The sequence below is a fragment of the Chenopodium quinoa genome, unplaced genomic scaffold (genome assembly GCF_001683475.1).
Source record: "Chenopodium quinoa cultivar QQ74 unplaced genomic scaffold, ASM168347v1, whole genome shotgun sequence".
In the NCBI taxonomy this organism is placed as follows: Eukaryota; Viridiplantae; Streptophyta; class Magnoliopsida; order Caryophyllales; family Amaranthaceae; genus Chenopodium; species Chenopodium quinoa.
The window spans coordinates 130,776-143,368 of NW_018744128.1; the positions used below are offsets into that span (position 1 = coordinate 130,776).

Here is a 12,593-nt window from a genome sequence, read left to right on the forward strand (position 1 = left end):
TCCCTAGAGACTTATCAACCACTAGTGATACTCTTGATTTTTCAGTAGCTATAAGTAAAGCAAATTCGTGTACTAGAACTTCCTTGTTGAAGGCCTTTGAAACATTGGCTTACAACCTGGAAAACTCTCACAAGGAAATTGCTTCACTTAAAGCTGCACAGTTCACTGTTTCCCCTACAGGTACCAGTGTAGATGTCAGTAATACGATTGATAAGTATGAAAGTAATATTTGTGATTTGCATGCGGAAATCAATCAACTGAAAAAGGACAAGCAACCAGTGGTTGTTGACATGTCTATTGACTCTATGGTTTCAAAGCTTAATCTACAATTCGAAGCTTTAAAAAGTAACTTTGATTTTCTTAAAGAGAAAAACGAATTGTTAACTAAAACACTTGAAACCAGAGAAAAAGAACTTAATGATAGTCATAGACATGTGGACAAATTATTGAATGCTCAAGAATCCTTAAATTACCTGACTTCATCAAGAGGAAACAGAGGAAAAGTGGGTCTTGGTTATATTAGACAGAGAACAAGGACTAACTGGTCTCCCAGAGAAACCACCTGGATCAAAGAATATCAACGAGGCAAGTATGTCATGACTAAAGAGATGCATGTGTGTTTTCATTGTGGTAAAAATGGACATAAAATGCATGAATGTCCAGCTAAGAAAATTAGTGCTAATAAGAACAGCAAGGGTGTAAAATATGTATGGAGAAGAAAGGATCAACAAGATGTTAATGTTGTTGAAAAGGGACCCAAGTATGTTTGGGTTCCTAAAACTAATGTTTGATTTGCTCTTGCAGGCTAGAGTGAAGGGAGACACCTATTGGTATTTGGACAGTGGTTGCTCAAGACACATGTCCGGGGATAAAGATCAATTCCTTTCACTAGTGGCCTTTGATGGAGGAAGTGTCACCTTTGGGGATAACAGCAAGGGAACCATCACTGGTTTAGGTAAGGTTGGTAAGACACTTTCTAACGCAATAGATGATGTTTATTATGTTGAAGGCTTGCAACATAATCTCTTGAGTATTTCTCAATTATGTGACAAAGGTAATATAGTTGAGTTTCAAGCCAACCTATGTCACATAGTTAACTCACAAACAGGAGAACTTGTATGTGAGGGAACCAGGAAGCATGATGTTTACATCACCTTCTTAGATAAAATCCCTCAAGACAAGTCCATCTGTTTGAAAGCTGTTTCTGACAATAATCAATGGATTTGGCATAAGAGGTTTGGACATGCTAGCCTAACACTTCTAAACAAACTTAAAACACGTGACTTAGTTGTAGGCCTTCCTAACATTAAGTATGAAGCTGATAAAGTTTGTTCTGAATGTGTAAGGGGGAAACAGGTCAAAATCTCTTTTAAGCCTAAAACTGTTTTGAGTACCAGCAGACCCTTCGAACTTGTACACATTGATTTGTGTGGTCCCATGAGAGTACAAAGTCGAAGAGGTCATAGATATGTCTGTGTTATGGTTGATGATTATTCTAGGTACACTTGGGTAATGATGTTACACACAAAGGATGAAACGTTTGAAGAATGGGTAACATTGGTGAAACAAGTGGAGAACCAGCTCACCCACAAGCTGGTCTCGGTAAGATCAGACCATGGTACTGAATTTGATAATGCTAACTTTATTGATTATTGTAGGGAACATGGAGTTAATCACAACTTCTCAGCCCCTAGAACACCTCAACAAAATGGTGTTGTAGAAAGGAAGAATAGAACTCTTGAGGAGATGGCGAGGACGATGCTCATTGAGAGTGGTCTCCCAAAGAGTTTTTGGGGAGAAGCTGTTGACACTGCTTGCTATATATTGAATAGAGGTCTCATTAGACCAAAGTTAAATAAGACTCCCTATGAACTTCTTAAAGGTCGAAAGCCCAACATCACATACTTTCGTGTCTTTGGATGTAAATGCTATGTGCATAATAATGGGAAGGACCAGCTTGATAAATTTGATCCTAGAAGTGATGAGGGAATCTTCCTTGGATACTCTTCTCACAGCAAAGCATATAGAGTCTTTAATAAAAGGACTCTTCGTGTTGAGGAGAGTGTCCATGTCATTTTTGATGAATTTAACATGTCTTCTGAGATTGCGCAGGTACAACCTGATGAAGTGATTGGATTGATGGATTTCACGGGGAACCAGTATACTGGTCCCACGGATGAAGTGCAAGCAGATCTAGGCCTACCAAATACTCCACCAGATGATAATGATGAAGTGCCTAGAGAAGAAAATGAAGATAATGAGGACTCTGAAGGGGAACCAAGTCCTGATGGTTCCTCAAATAATAGACAGGTAATGAGTTCAGGGGGAACAGAAGAAGGTACCACCCCTGAACCTGAGATGGATGTAAAGACTGCCTTCCTCAATGGATATTTAAAGGAAGAAGTATATGTGGAGCAGCCACCTGGTTTTGAAGATGCACTGTTCCCCCAACATGTGTACAAGTTGGACAAAGCATTATATGGGTTGAAACAAGCTCCGAGGGCTTGGTATGAAAGATTGTCCAATTTCTTGATGGCAAATGATTACAAGAGGGGAACAGTAGACAAGACCTTGTTCATAAGAACCAGGGGGAAACACTTGATTGTAGTACAAATTTATGTTGATGATATTTTATTTGGTGCTACTAATCAGGTTTTATGTGATGAATTTGCTAATCTTATGCAGAGTGAATTTGAAATGAGCATGATGGGAGAACTAGGATTATTCCTAGGGCTGCAGATTAAGCAAATGGATGATGGAATAATGATCCATCAACAAAAGTACTTAAAAGAGCTGCTGAAAAAAATTCGGCATGGAGAACAGCAAAGCTTATGATACACCTGTTCCCCCATCTACAAAATTAGATGCTGATCTTAAGGGAAAAAATGTTGAAGCTACGCTTTATAGAGGAATGATTGGTTCTCTACTTTACCTAACAGCTAGTAGACCTGACATTGTGTTTTCTGTTGGTTTGTGTGCTAGGTTTCAAAGCAATCCAAAGGAATCTCACTTGAAGGCTGTTAGAAGGATACTTAGGTATCTTGTGGGAACAGCAGATCTGTTTTTGTGGTACCCCAAAGGCAGTACCATTGATCTCATTGGATATACAGATGCAGATTATGCTGGTTTCCTAGTTGATAGAAAGAGCACATCAGGTATGGCACACTTCCTTGGCTCTTGTCTTATATCATGGGGTTCTAAAAAGCAAAATTCAGTGGCCCTATCCACAGCAGAGTCAGAATATATAGCTGCAGCTTCATGCTGTTTCCAGCTACTGTGGATAAGGAACCAGCTGAAAGATTTTGGTGTTATTTATAAAAGTGTTCCTATTTTTTGTGATAACACTAGTGCAATCAATATTTCAAAGAATCCTGTGCAACACTCCAAGACAAAACACATTGAAATAAGACACCATTTTTTAAGAGACAATGTGGAAAAAGGATTGGTGGAGATGTTGTTTTGTAAAAGTGAAGATCAAATTGCTGATATCTTCACAAAGCCTTTGTGTAGAGAGTCTTTTTGTAGGTTAAGAGTCCTTTTAGGTCTAGTTAGACTTTAGGTATTGGCTTCAATTACTTCCTTCAATGATTGGTTAGAATGGTATTCTCTTGTATAGTGTGTGTACATACTTATGTTGATATCTTTCAAGTGTTGTGTAGATGGTTCAAAATCTCAAAAGGATTGAGAATCATTGTTGTAAGAAACAGGTGAAATCAGGCTGAATTGCCAGAAACAGCGTGACATGGTTCTATACAGGTACCAGCAAAGGGAAACAGCAGACCAGCTCTGATATGTCATCCGATAATATCTTTTATTTTCGGAAGATTACTATAAGATATTTCCTTTTGGAAGGAATTTATCTTATTTCAGTTATTTAATCCCATATAAAAGGCAAACATATCATATGCCTTATTTATAGTTGGTTGAGATAATTATGGTAAAAGATAATTACCAAATTTTTGATTTCAATTTAAAAATATCCTTTACAGTTGCTTTTTATTGGCTCAACTAACTCTTTTCTTTCCTTCTTCTCTCTTTGTGCTTCATTGTTAAAAATATACACTAACCCTTTGTGCAGATCATCAATCATCATCACTCGAAATTCTCTTTCTCTCTCTCGTATGCTTTAAATTCATCATTGTTCATTCGGTTACTGTTCACTCAAGGAACCAGCTCAGTCTCAGGGGGAACATCAGAAGGAAGCATAAATGTCCTTAAGCCCGAAGTTGGAGGAAATTCAGAAAAGTCAAAGTGAAAAGGATGAAATAGAGGTTGTTGGTTATTATGAGGAGACACCCACTGCTAAGACCATGGTACGAAGTAGAGTAACTCAATTAAAGAAGTTCACTGAGAAGGTGCAGGAGGAACAGTCCATTGACGCTGTTCCAGGAACCAAGAGAAAAAGGGTACCAGCAAGAACCTCCTTGCTTGATTGATGTGATGCTAGTTTTGCACTCGTTATGCAACAAGGAGAACATTCTGAATCAGTACATATCTCTCATGATTTATAAAAAAAAAAAAAAAAAAAAAAAAAAAAAAAAAAAAAAAAAAAAAAGAGGAACCAGCAGGTCAGGAAGTGGTTTTGAAACAGATTGGGGAATCACAAGAATATGCTTAGTAATATAATGATTTTGGCAGAGCATGGTGACAAAGATGAAGAGGAATCAGATGATAATACAGAAGATGTTGCAAAGTTTGAGGAGGAGGAAGGGAACGAGAATGATGATGAGGAGTGATGCTGTTTCTGTTCTTGTTTCCTCACCCTCATGTTTATTCTAAAATAACTGATTTTGTTGGTCTGTCTACTTCTCTCCATTCCATGAACTTTCTTTTTGGATGGATTTGGGCTTCTTTGGTTGAACTTTGTTGGCTTGTATGAACTACTAACTCTGCTATGGTATGAACTGTTTGGCTAATCTCTTTTTGCAGCATAATGCTTGAATGGTGGTTGATGCCATTGTATGGATAAGCACATTAACTTGTGCACATTGCTTTTACTTATGGATACTTTTTAATGATGCCAAAAGGGGGAAGTAGTCTGAAGTTGAAGCCTAAGGTTTAGCTAGTTTAGATTGAGTCAGTTTGAGTCTTTTTATTTCGTATTTTCTATTTTCTGTTTAGGGAACCAGTTGGCCTAACTGACTTGTTCCAAAGAGTCTTGAGTCCTTGAAGTTTTTGACGGTTTTCCTTTTGAGCATGTTCACAGGTTCAGGAACTTCAAAAGTTTGTCATCATCAAAAAGGGGGAATTTGTTGAGTCCCTTAGGTTTTGATTGATAGTTTTGAATGATGACAAACAGCTAAGGGAAACAGGTCCTTGAAAGTGTTCGATACAGTTGGGGGAACCAGCTAACATAGAACACTGTTTCCCCAGACAAGTTATTACTTACATGAGTTTTCTTATTGAACTAACTTGTCTTTATACAGGGAACAGTTATATGATAAAAGTGTTATGTACTGGTAGGGAACCAGTATGTACTGTTTCCATGGTTGCTACGTGGTAAAGCAGTCACATACTCTTTATTGTGCATTAACCATGTTACATGTGCAGTAGTTGAGTTGATTCCAAGACTTGGAGCATAGAAGCCTTTCGAAGATATTTCGAAGAAAGATTGTTTGCTCATAATAGAAGTATTCAAGGAAGATTCAAGTCTTGAAGATTACATGAAGAAAAGACGATTTATGCTTTAATATGTTATCTAGGTTTTCATGTAATATGCTCCGTAGTATGCTTGCATGTTTGGGTTATATAAGTGCTTAAAAGTATATTGAAGTATGATATGAAATCTGGTACAAAGTTGGAACAGGTTTCATAACATGTTTCAATTCAGGGAACCAGGTCGGGGAACCAGGTTCACTGTATTCGAGCTGCCGTTTTGGAAAAAGATTTTACAAAAAGATTTTTTTCGAAAAGATTATTTTGAAAATATTTTGTGCAGCTGGAAATAAGATGAAATATTCTTGGTTACCTAAAAACTAGGAGTATTTATCTTAATTGATTCTATCTTTGTGATTAAATCAAATAAGATAAAAACTTTCCTAAAATTACATTATATCTTATTCTCTAAGATTGTGTGATTTAAGGAAACTAGGTTTTAGGAATCTAAACTTATATAAACTCATCTTATTTCACATATTTCGTGTGCCTCTCCAGAAATTAAAAGAGCAATTATTTGAGAGCATATACTTAAGCACTAATCCCATTCATCAAGTCATATACAAGAGCATTCTAGTACTTAAACTTTTTCTCTTAATTAGCTTCGTAGAAGTGAGATCAAAGGGGAGTTCTTGATTCTTGTATTGAGTCTTTAACAAAGGGGTTAAAGGCTGGGTGAGTGTTTGTGAGTTCAAACACATTGGGCTTACGAGTGTAAGTCGAGAGCACACTCGGAGTAGAGTGTGGGGTTTGCTGGTTCCCGGAGTAGGGAACAGCAGAGTGTTCTTTGTCTTTGTTTTTCGGAGTAGATCAATAAAGAACTTAGGATAGGAGGACGTAGGCCTGAGTTGGCTGAACCTCGTTAAATTTGTTGTGTTCTTTATTGCTTTGTTTCGTTAAATTTGTTGTCTTCTTTATTGCTTATTTATATTCCGCTGCGTACGGGAACCAGCACAACTGGTTCCTCACACATAATCCGAAAAGAAGCAAAATTAGCCAACGATTACTTAACACTCAATTCACCCCCCCCCCCCTCTTGAGTGCCCATTGAACCTTCACAAATTAATTGTTGATATATGATACATGTTGCAGTTTCTTTTAGCTATCCAAATGCTCAGAGTACCAAAGTCTGCATGATTATCAATTGCATCGGAAACAGAAGGCAGGGAGGAACTTTCAAAAGCAACTCTACTAATGAAATGAAGTAATTCCTACTATTACAAACTTATGTTTATTGAGATTCTTCCTTTTGATTAATTGTGCGGAGTAGTTCACCTACTTTGATGTTGACATGGACTTATTAGTTTCATGTATTATAAATATTGTAGGAGTTCAATTTGCCAAATGATTCATACTTCAGATCAGCTGGTGAATTCAGGTTCATTGGACAGTGATGCTCGTTTTCCTGATGAGGAAGAGGAAGAGGAAGAGGAAGAGGAAGAGAATGAAGAAATGGGAGAGGAGGATGGAGAAATGGGGGATAATGCAGAAGCAATGGTCCCAATCCAATACAAATGGTCTGATGATCCAGCAGAGTATATACATATTGCATATCTGCCTCGAATTTGGTGCTTAGATTTTGCTAATTTTAGAGAAGTCACCGGCTTGGTTGATGAGTTAATAACGCAATCAAATAATCCTCATCTTCAAGCTCCCAATTGGATGTGTGAATTTGAGTCAGAAATCACTGCTGCCAACTACGTACAAGGTGTATGTCAATTGCCACTCGATTTTGCAGAAGCTGTTGAAATGCTGACCCGAGTAACGGTGTTTTATCCTAATGAATACCAACCTGCCCGTCCAGATGAATGAAAGTTGCAAAATTAAAATCAGCTTAATACCAACCTGCCTTTAATTCTTGTTTTGTTTTTCTTTTTAGTGACTATATTCTATGTAAAGAACTCATGCAAATAACCTTAGGCACCTATGATATTGTTCATCTATGCAAATGTCCTGACTTGCTCAATTTTTTTAAATATTGAAGCTCCTTGTGATTGGTAACCTAAATTGAGTGAAGGAAATCATGCTTTGGATGGATTTTTTTAAAGATGTTTTGGGAAGCAGCAAGTTAGGAGGGAAGGTTGAATTATAAGGACTACTTTTGAACAATTAATTTAGAAATTGGAATTATTTGACCCTCTACGGCCCTCTAGTTGTTCTGTTGAGTGGTGGACTTGCTATAATAGGTGATTTTCTTAAGATGCTCATCAAGTATAGAATCGTTAGAAAATAAATAATTAAATACTACTGGACTTTACGAGGATTGTGATTGGCTACATGTAAAGGATGTGCAGAACAAGGAATTAGAAACATGAAGTATGCTACTTTTAAATGAATTGGCTCACATGGTGTTACCATGAAATGTGAACATTGCTGACTTGAGGGGTTGTTTATTGTACTTTCTGTCTTCTGTAATTCAGTGCATTGGCCTTTTGTCTTCCATGTTGTTCTCGTCTGTTAGAGTACCAACCTGAGATCTCTGCTAGCCTCGAAATCTTTGTATCTTGCATCCTGTTATCTACTTGGCTGCTCATTCAATTTAATCAAGTAATCATTCATATATCATATTTCAGGGAATAATTTACAGCTTACTGAACAAAAAGAAGGAAGCTGATTTACAGAAATCTTGTTCCAGAAGAATTCCCACAAAGAGGATTCCTTGAAGATGTTGTAATGGCAGCAAAAACAGAATCGAGAGAACAGCTAGAGAAGGAGTTTAAGTCTCAGTTTTCATATAAGAGATAACTAAGTTTTGAATCTGTGGTAAGATTCTTTAGCTGTGTTATTATATTCATGGCTATGTCATTGACCCTTGTAAGTTGGAATTTGCCCTCTTCATTAAAATCTGTAAATTGACTGTAAGTGAATTCAATGAGAGAGCTGCTGCTTGTGATAAAAATAAATGACTATTTATCATTAAGGCAGCCATGTCATCTGTGGAGATCCTAAGCTTTAGCAGGTAAAGGAAGCCATATAAAACTATGTTGCAGGGTGCATCTTTATTTGCATATCCACTAGACCGCTACCCTGCACCTAAACATGTTGATTTTGTTTCTTCATTACATGAGCAGATGGAAAGGGTTTGTTAGCAGAAAGCTACTCCTTGTGTCCCTTAAAATAAACAATCAAGGGTAACATAGGAAAATTCAAAGTATAGTAACTTAGCTAGAAAGTGGCCTGTGATTTGAGATGGCTTAAAAAGGTTGTGGAAATTTCGCCTTTCATATAGGTACACAGTCTATAAAAAATATTTACTGTCAAGGTCTCATAATTTATGATACCTTTAGCCTGTAATAGATCATCGAGGTAAAGAAAATGATGTCCATGACATTACAATCTAAATTACTTTATTATGAATTTGCTGATTTATTTTACCATTGTTTTCTTGTACAGGTCCCTGGCTGAGTTGATGAACCCCTTTGCTAAGAAGATCCTGTCTTAGGCAATTATGGAGGCTGGAAGCTCTTTATTTTTCGAGAAATGACCTGAAAGTCACCAGGAACCACAAGCTAACCTCACTATCCCTTGCCTACAATGGCATTGTGTGTACATATAATTTTCACTTGGTAAACTGAAAGTGTTGTCTGATCTATTTAGAAGTGTTTGTTAAACATCAAGCTCCTTTTTCTGGCTGATAATCTTGTAGACACTAGCCTGTGCATGGATTCTTGCTGCAAAATGTTAGAAAATTTTGTTTTATTATTCTTGAAAATGATATTTGATGGTTGAAATTGTTTGTTTGTAATTTGGATGATTTATATTTTTTCTCAAAAGATCTTTTTGCTTGGATCTAACATGGTCTATTGTCAGCTCGGGTGTAGTACATAAGAAATGGGCAAGTTGTAGGTGAGACTATCTCTCGCTAATTTATTGTACATGACTATATTATACAAGAAAATCCTTGTATATGACTATTGTACAAGAAAATCTGAGAAGAGTTTATTACCTCAGGATTCAGGACTAAGGACTAACTTGGGATACCTTACAGCAACAAAAACAACATAAGCGTAAAAACCAAAAGAACAGCCTCTGTTGGAACCTTGATAATCCTTATTGCCGCACTTTCAACCTCTATTGGAAATAGGCACCCTTGTTGGGAGGCATTGGTGGACGTAATCGTAGCAACGCCGTCAAACTGGCAAGCTTCGACACTTTGATCATTCATCTGGAAATACATGTTGAAGGCATATGAAATGTTACCATTAGCATCAAGGTCATTGCATGAGGACCCGTAACCGAGGGAAGTGGTTCATATAATTATGATTAATATATCTTGCAAAATCATATGTTGAAATGATCTTACATACATATTACCTTATGCTAACTCCTCCATCATAAAGATGTTTGGTAACATTTTTCTTAACCCATTCTTTAGCATGTTCATTCGGCTAAGCATGTCATTAGGGATGGCAACCATGACTTCAATCCCCGTCCCAGCCAAGGCATTAAGTGTAGAGGAATCAGCGAAGGCATACATTTTTATTTATTTATAATTTTTTAATTTTTTTTTTTTTTTTTTTTTTTTTTGTTATTGCACTTTTTTAAACAATTCAAATTGTATATAGTTATATCCATTAAAATTGTATTTTAGATTTATGTTTTTTTTTGTTATATAATATCGTAGTAGAGTAAAACCTTGTAGGAAGAATGAGAAATTCTCAATAAACACTCGTATTCACTATCTAAGAACAACTTTTTCTAGTTACCACTTGTATGTTGCTAGACCGAGATTTATATTATACCAATGTGGCGATTCATTTCCACTTACCAATCTTGTTTTACAACTCTCAAAGGAGAATAAGTACAATGCTTAGAAATTGAAAATCCAACGGTTTTTGTTTTTATTACTACAAAATAGAGTAAAACCCAACCTTTTATTGAAATTACGATGAAATTAAACGTGGCATATTCACTCCTCTAACATCACCTCTTATTATAATTCAAGATCTATCGATAGAATATGATGATGGTAAGTTCGGTAATTTGATCAACTATGTGATCGGCTAACCAATTCACCAGTGGATTTTCATAGCTTCTCTATAGTAATACATGCAAACAACTTCCCAATCTAGTAAATTGATTAACTTTCAAAGTAATCGACCACACGGACACATCCACCCTTGTAATCTACTTAGACCTTGTGAGATGTAGAGGTGCCAATTGATCATCTAGTATGACTTAACTTCCAATCTTCCATGTAGACAATGTAGTGTTGAATTCAATTCATGCAATGTTATTAGAATAATTCAAGTCGGGTCAGTTTCGTTAGGGCCGTCACAGAAGCTAATAAAACAAAACTTGAGTTGGCCCTCGGCCCTGCCTTGTTACTTTCTTGATGGCCCAATAAAGCCCACATTCAAATTCTCTCTCCTCTTTATCTTCTCCATTTTGCCAGAAAATCCTGCAAAAACACTGCAACTCTCTGTCTCAATCACAACACTCCTACTTCTTCCATAGGTACTTCCTAATTTTTCTCTCTCAATTGACTGAAAGTTTATTTCTTTGACTTAATAATTGTGTTCCTTTGCTTCATATACTAGTATAATTTTCAACATTTACAATATTGGAATTATGCAATTTTTTCCCTTGAATGCATGTAGTTGAATTTATCACATTTTAATTGCATTTCTATGTATTAATTCTCCTCAAAATTTTATTTCTTAAAGATTTTTATCACTCTTTTTTCGCTGTTTAATTGCTGAATATTATGCTGTATTATTTGGGTAATAAAGGAGGTTTTTGCAACTGGGGATGGGGCCTTTGACCTTAGCCATTGGTAACAAGAACTCTTCAATGGAACAATCAGGTACTATATTATATTTTCAGGGGTTTAATTTTACAATATGTTATAATGTTGTAATATTCTTAAGCTAATTTTGTTAGTAATAAAATATAATCATGATTCTTAAAGGTTTAGTTTAATTAAATTGAATATGACCCCAATCAATCAAACAACCCATTTTCAAGATATATATTTATAAGCGAGATTATTCTGCAAAATTTTATTGGGTTTTATGAGAAGAGATAGAGAGTGTGATTTTGTTGCCGGGTTTAAGAAATATAAAAAGGGAGTGTAGTTTTGTTACATAATTTCATATTGGATGAAAAATTTGTTTTGGAGTTCGTTGAGGGTTTGAATTAGTATGCTCCAGGAGTGTAGGTTTTGTTACACAGTCCCATAGCTTGTGCATAATCTGGACCGCCTTTACTGGGATTAATGAAATTTTGTTGACTTGTGTTGATCGCGCACCACCTCAAATTACAATGACCATAGGTGCTGGCACATTAGACTCTTTGAAGTTTCCTAGAATATGTAAAGGACCTTAATATCAAGTGTTGACGTCTGATTGTATGTCAAATATGCTGTATAACTGTACTACATGACACGGAGAAGACAGTTGATGCAGGTGTAGCAAATGCATTGATGAAATTGAGCTTATAGCTTAATTTTCGCAGTCATTAAATGAGGTCTAATGTTGCTACTGAAAGCTGAATTGCTGGGCCTTTAATAAGTGGTCGTTTCTCGAAGGTCGGGTTGATTGTTTAATGTGTACTTACTTTTCAGTTTCCTCAAATAATTTTGTTTATGCTAAGATCCAATTAGTTTAGCCACATGTTATATGTGGAGTATAAAATTCAGAGTACTATGTCTTATTGGTGTAATGGACCTATAGAACTTACAATAATACATATAAGCCTTTTCATGTTGGAAGTAATCATCTATGGGGAAGTTCGTGCCTTAGTGCAGTGGTCAAGTGTCTACTTGCTATCCGAAAGGTCACGATTTTGATCCCTGGAAGCAAACAGCCTCTTTATGCAAATAAGGGTAAGGTTGCATACATCTGGACCTACCCTAGCGAGAGCCTTGTCCACTGGATACTACCTTTAAGGAATCATCTGTGGGGTGCATATATGTACTGAAAAACTCATTTTTCCTA

General features: G+C 36.3%; 1 protein-coding gene and 1 long non-coding RNA gene across 3 annotated transcripts in view; both read left to right on the forward strand.

Moving 5' to 3' along the window:
• The window catches only part of LOC110692666 (S-adenosylmethionine carrier 1, chloroplastic/mitochondrial-like), a 37,776-nt gene that overhangs the window by 18,741 nt on the left and 6,442 nt on the right, over positions 1-12,593 (forward strand). The window lies entirely within an intron of this gene.
• Positions 8,274-9,367, forward strand: LOC110692667. The gene is made up of 2 exons (XR_002505509.1): positions 8,274-8,418; positions 9,049-9,367. It is a non-coding gene; the product is annotated as an uncharacterized LOC110692667 (long non-coding RNA).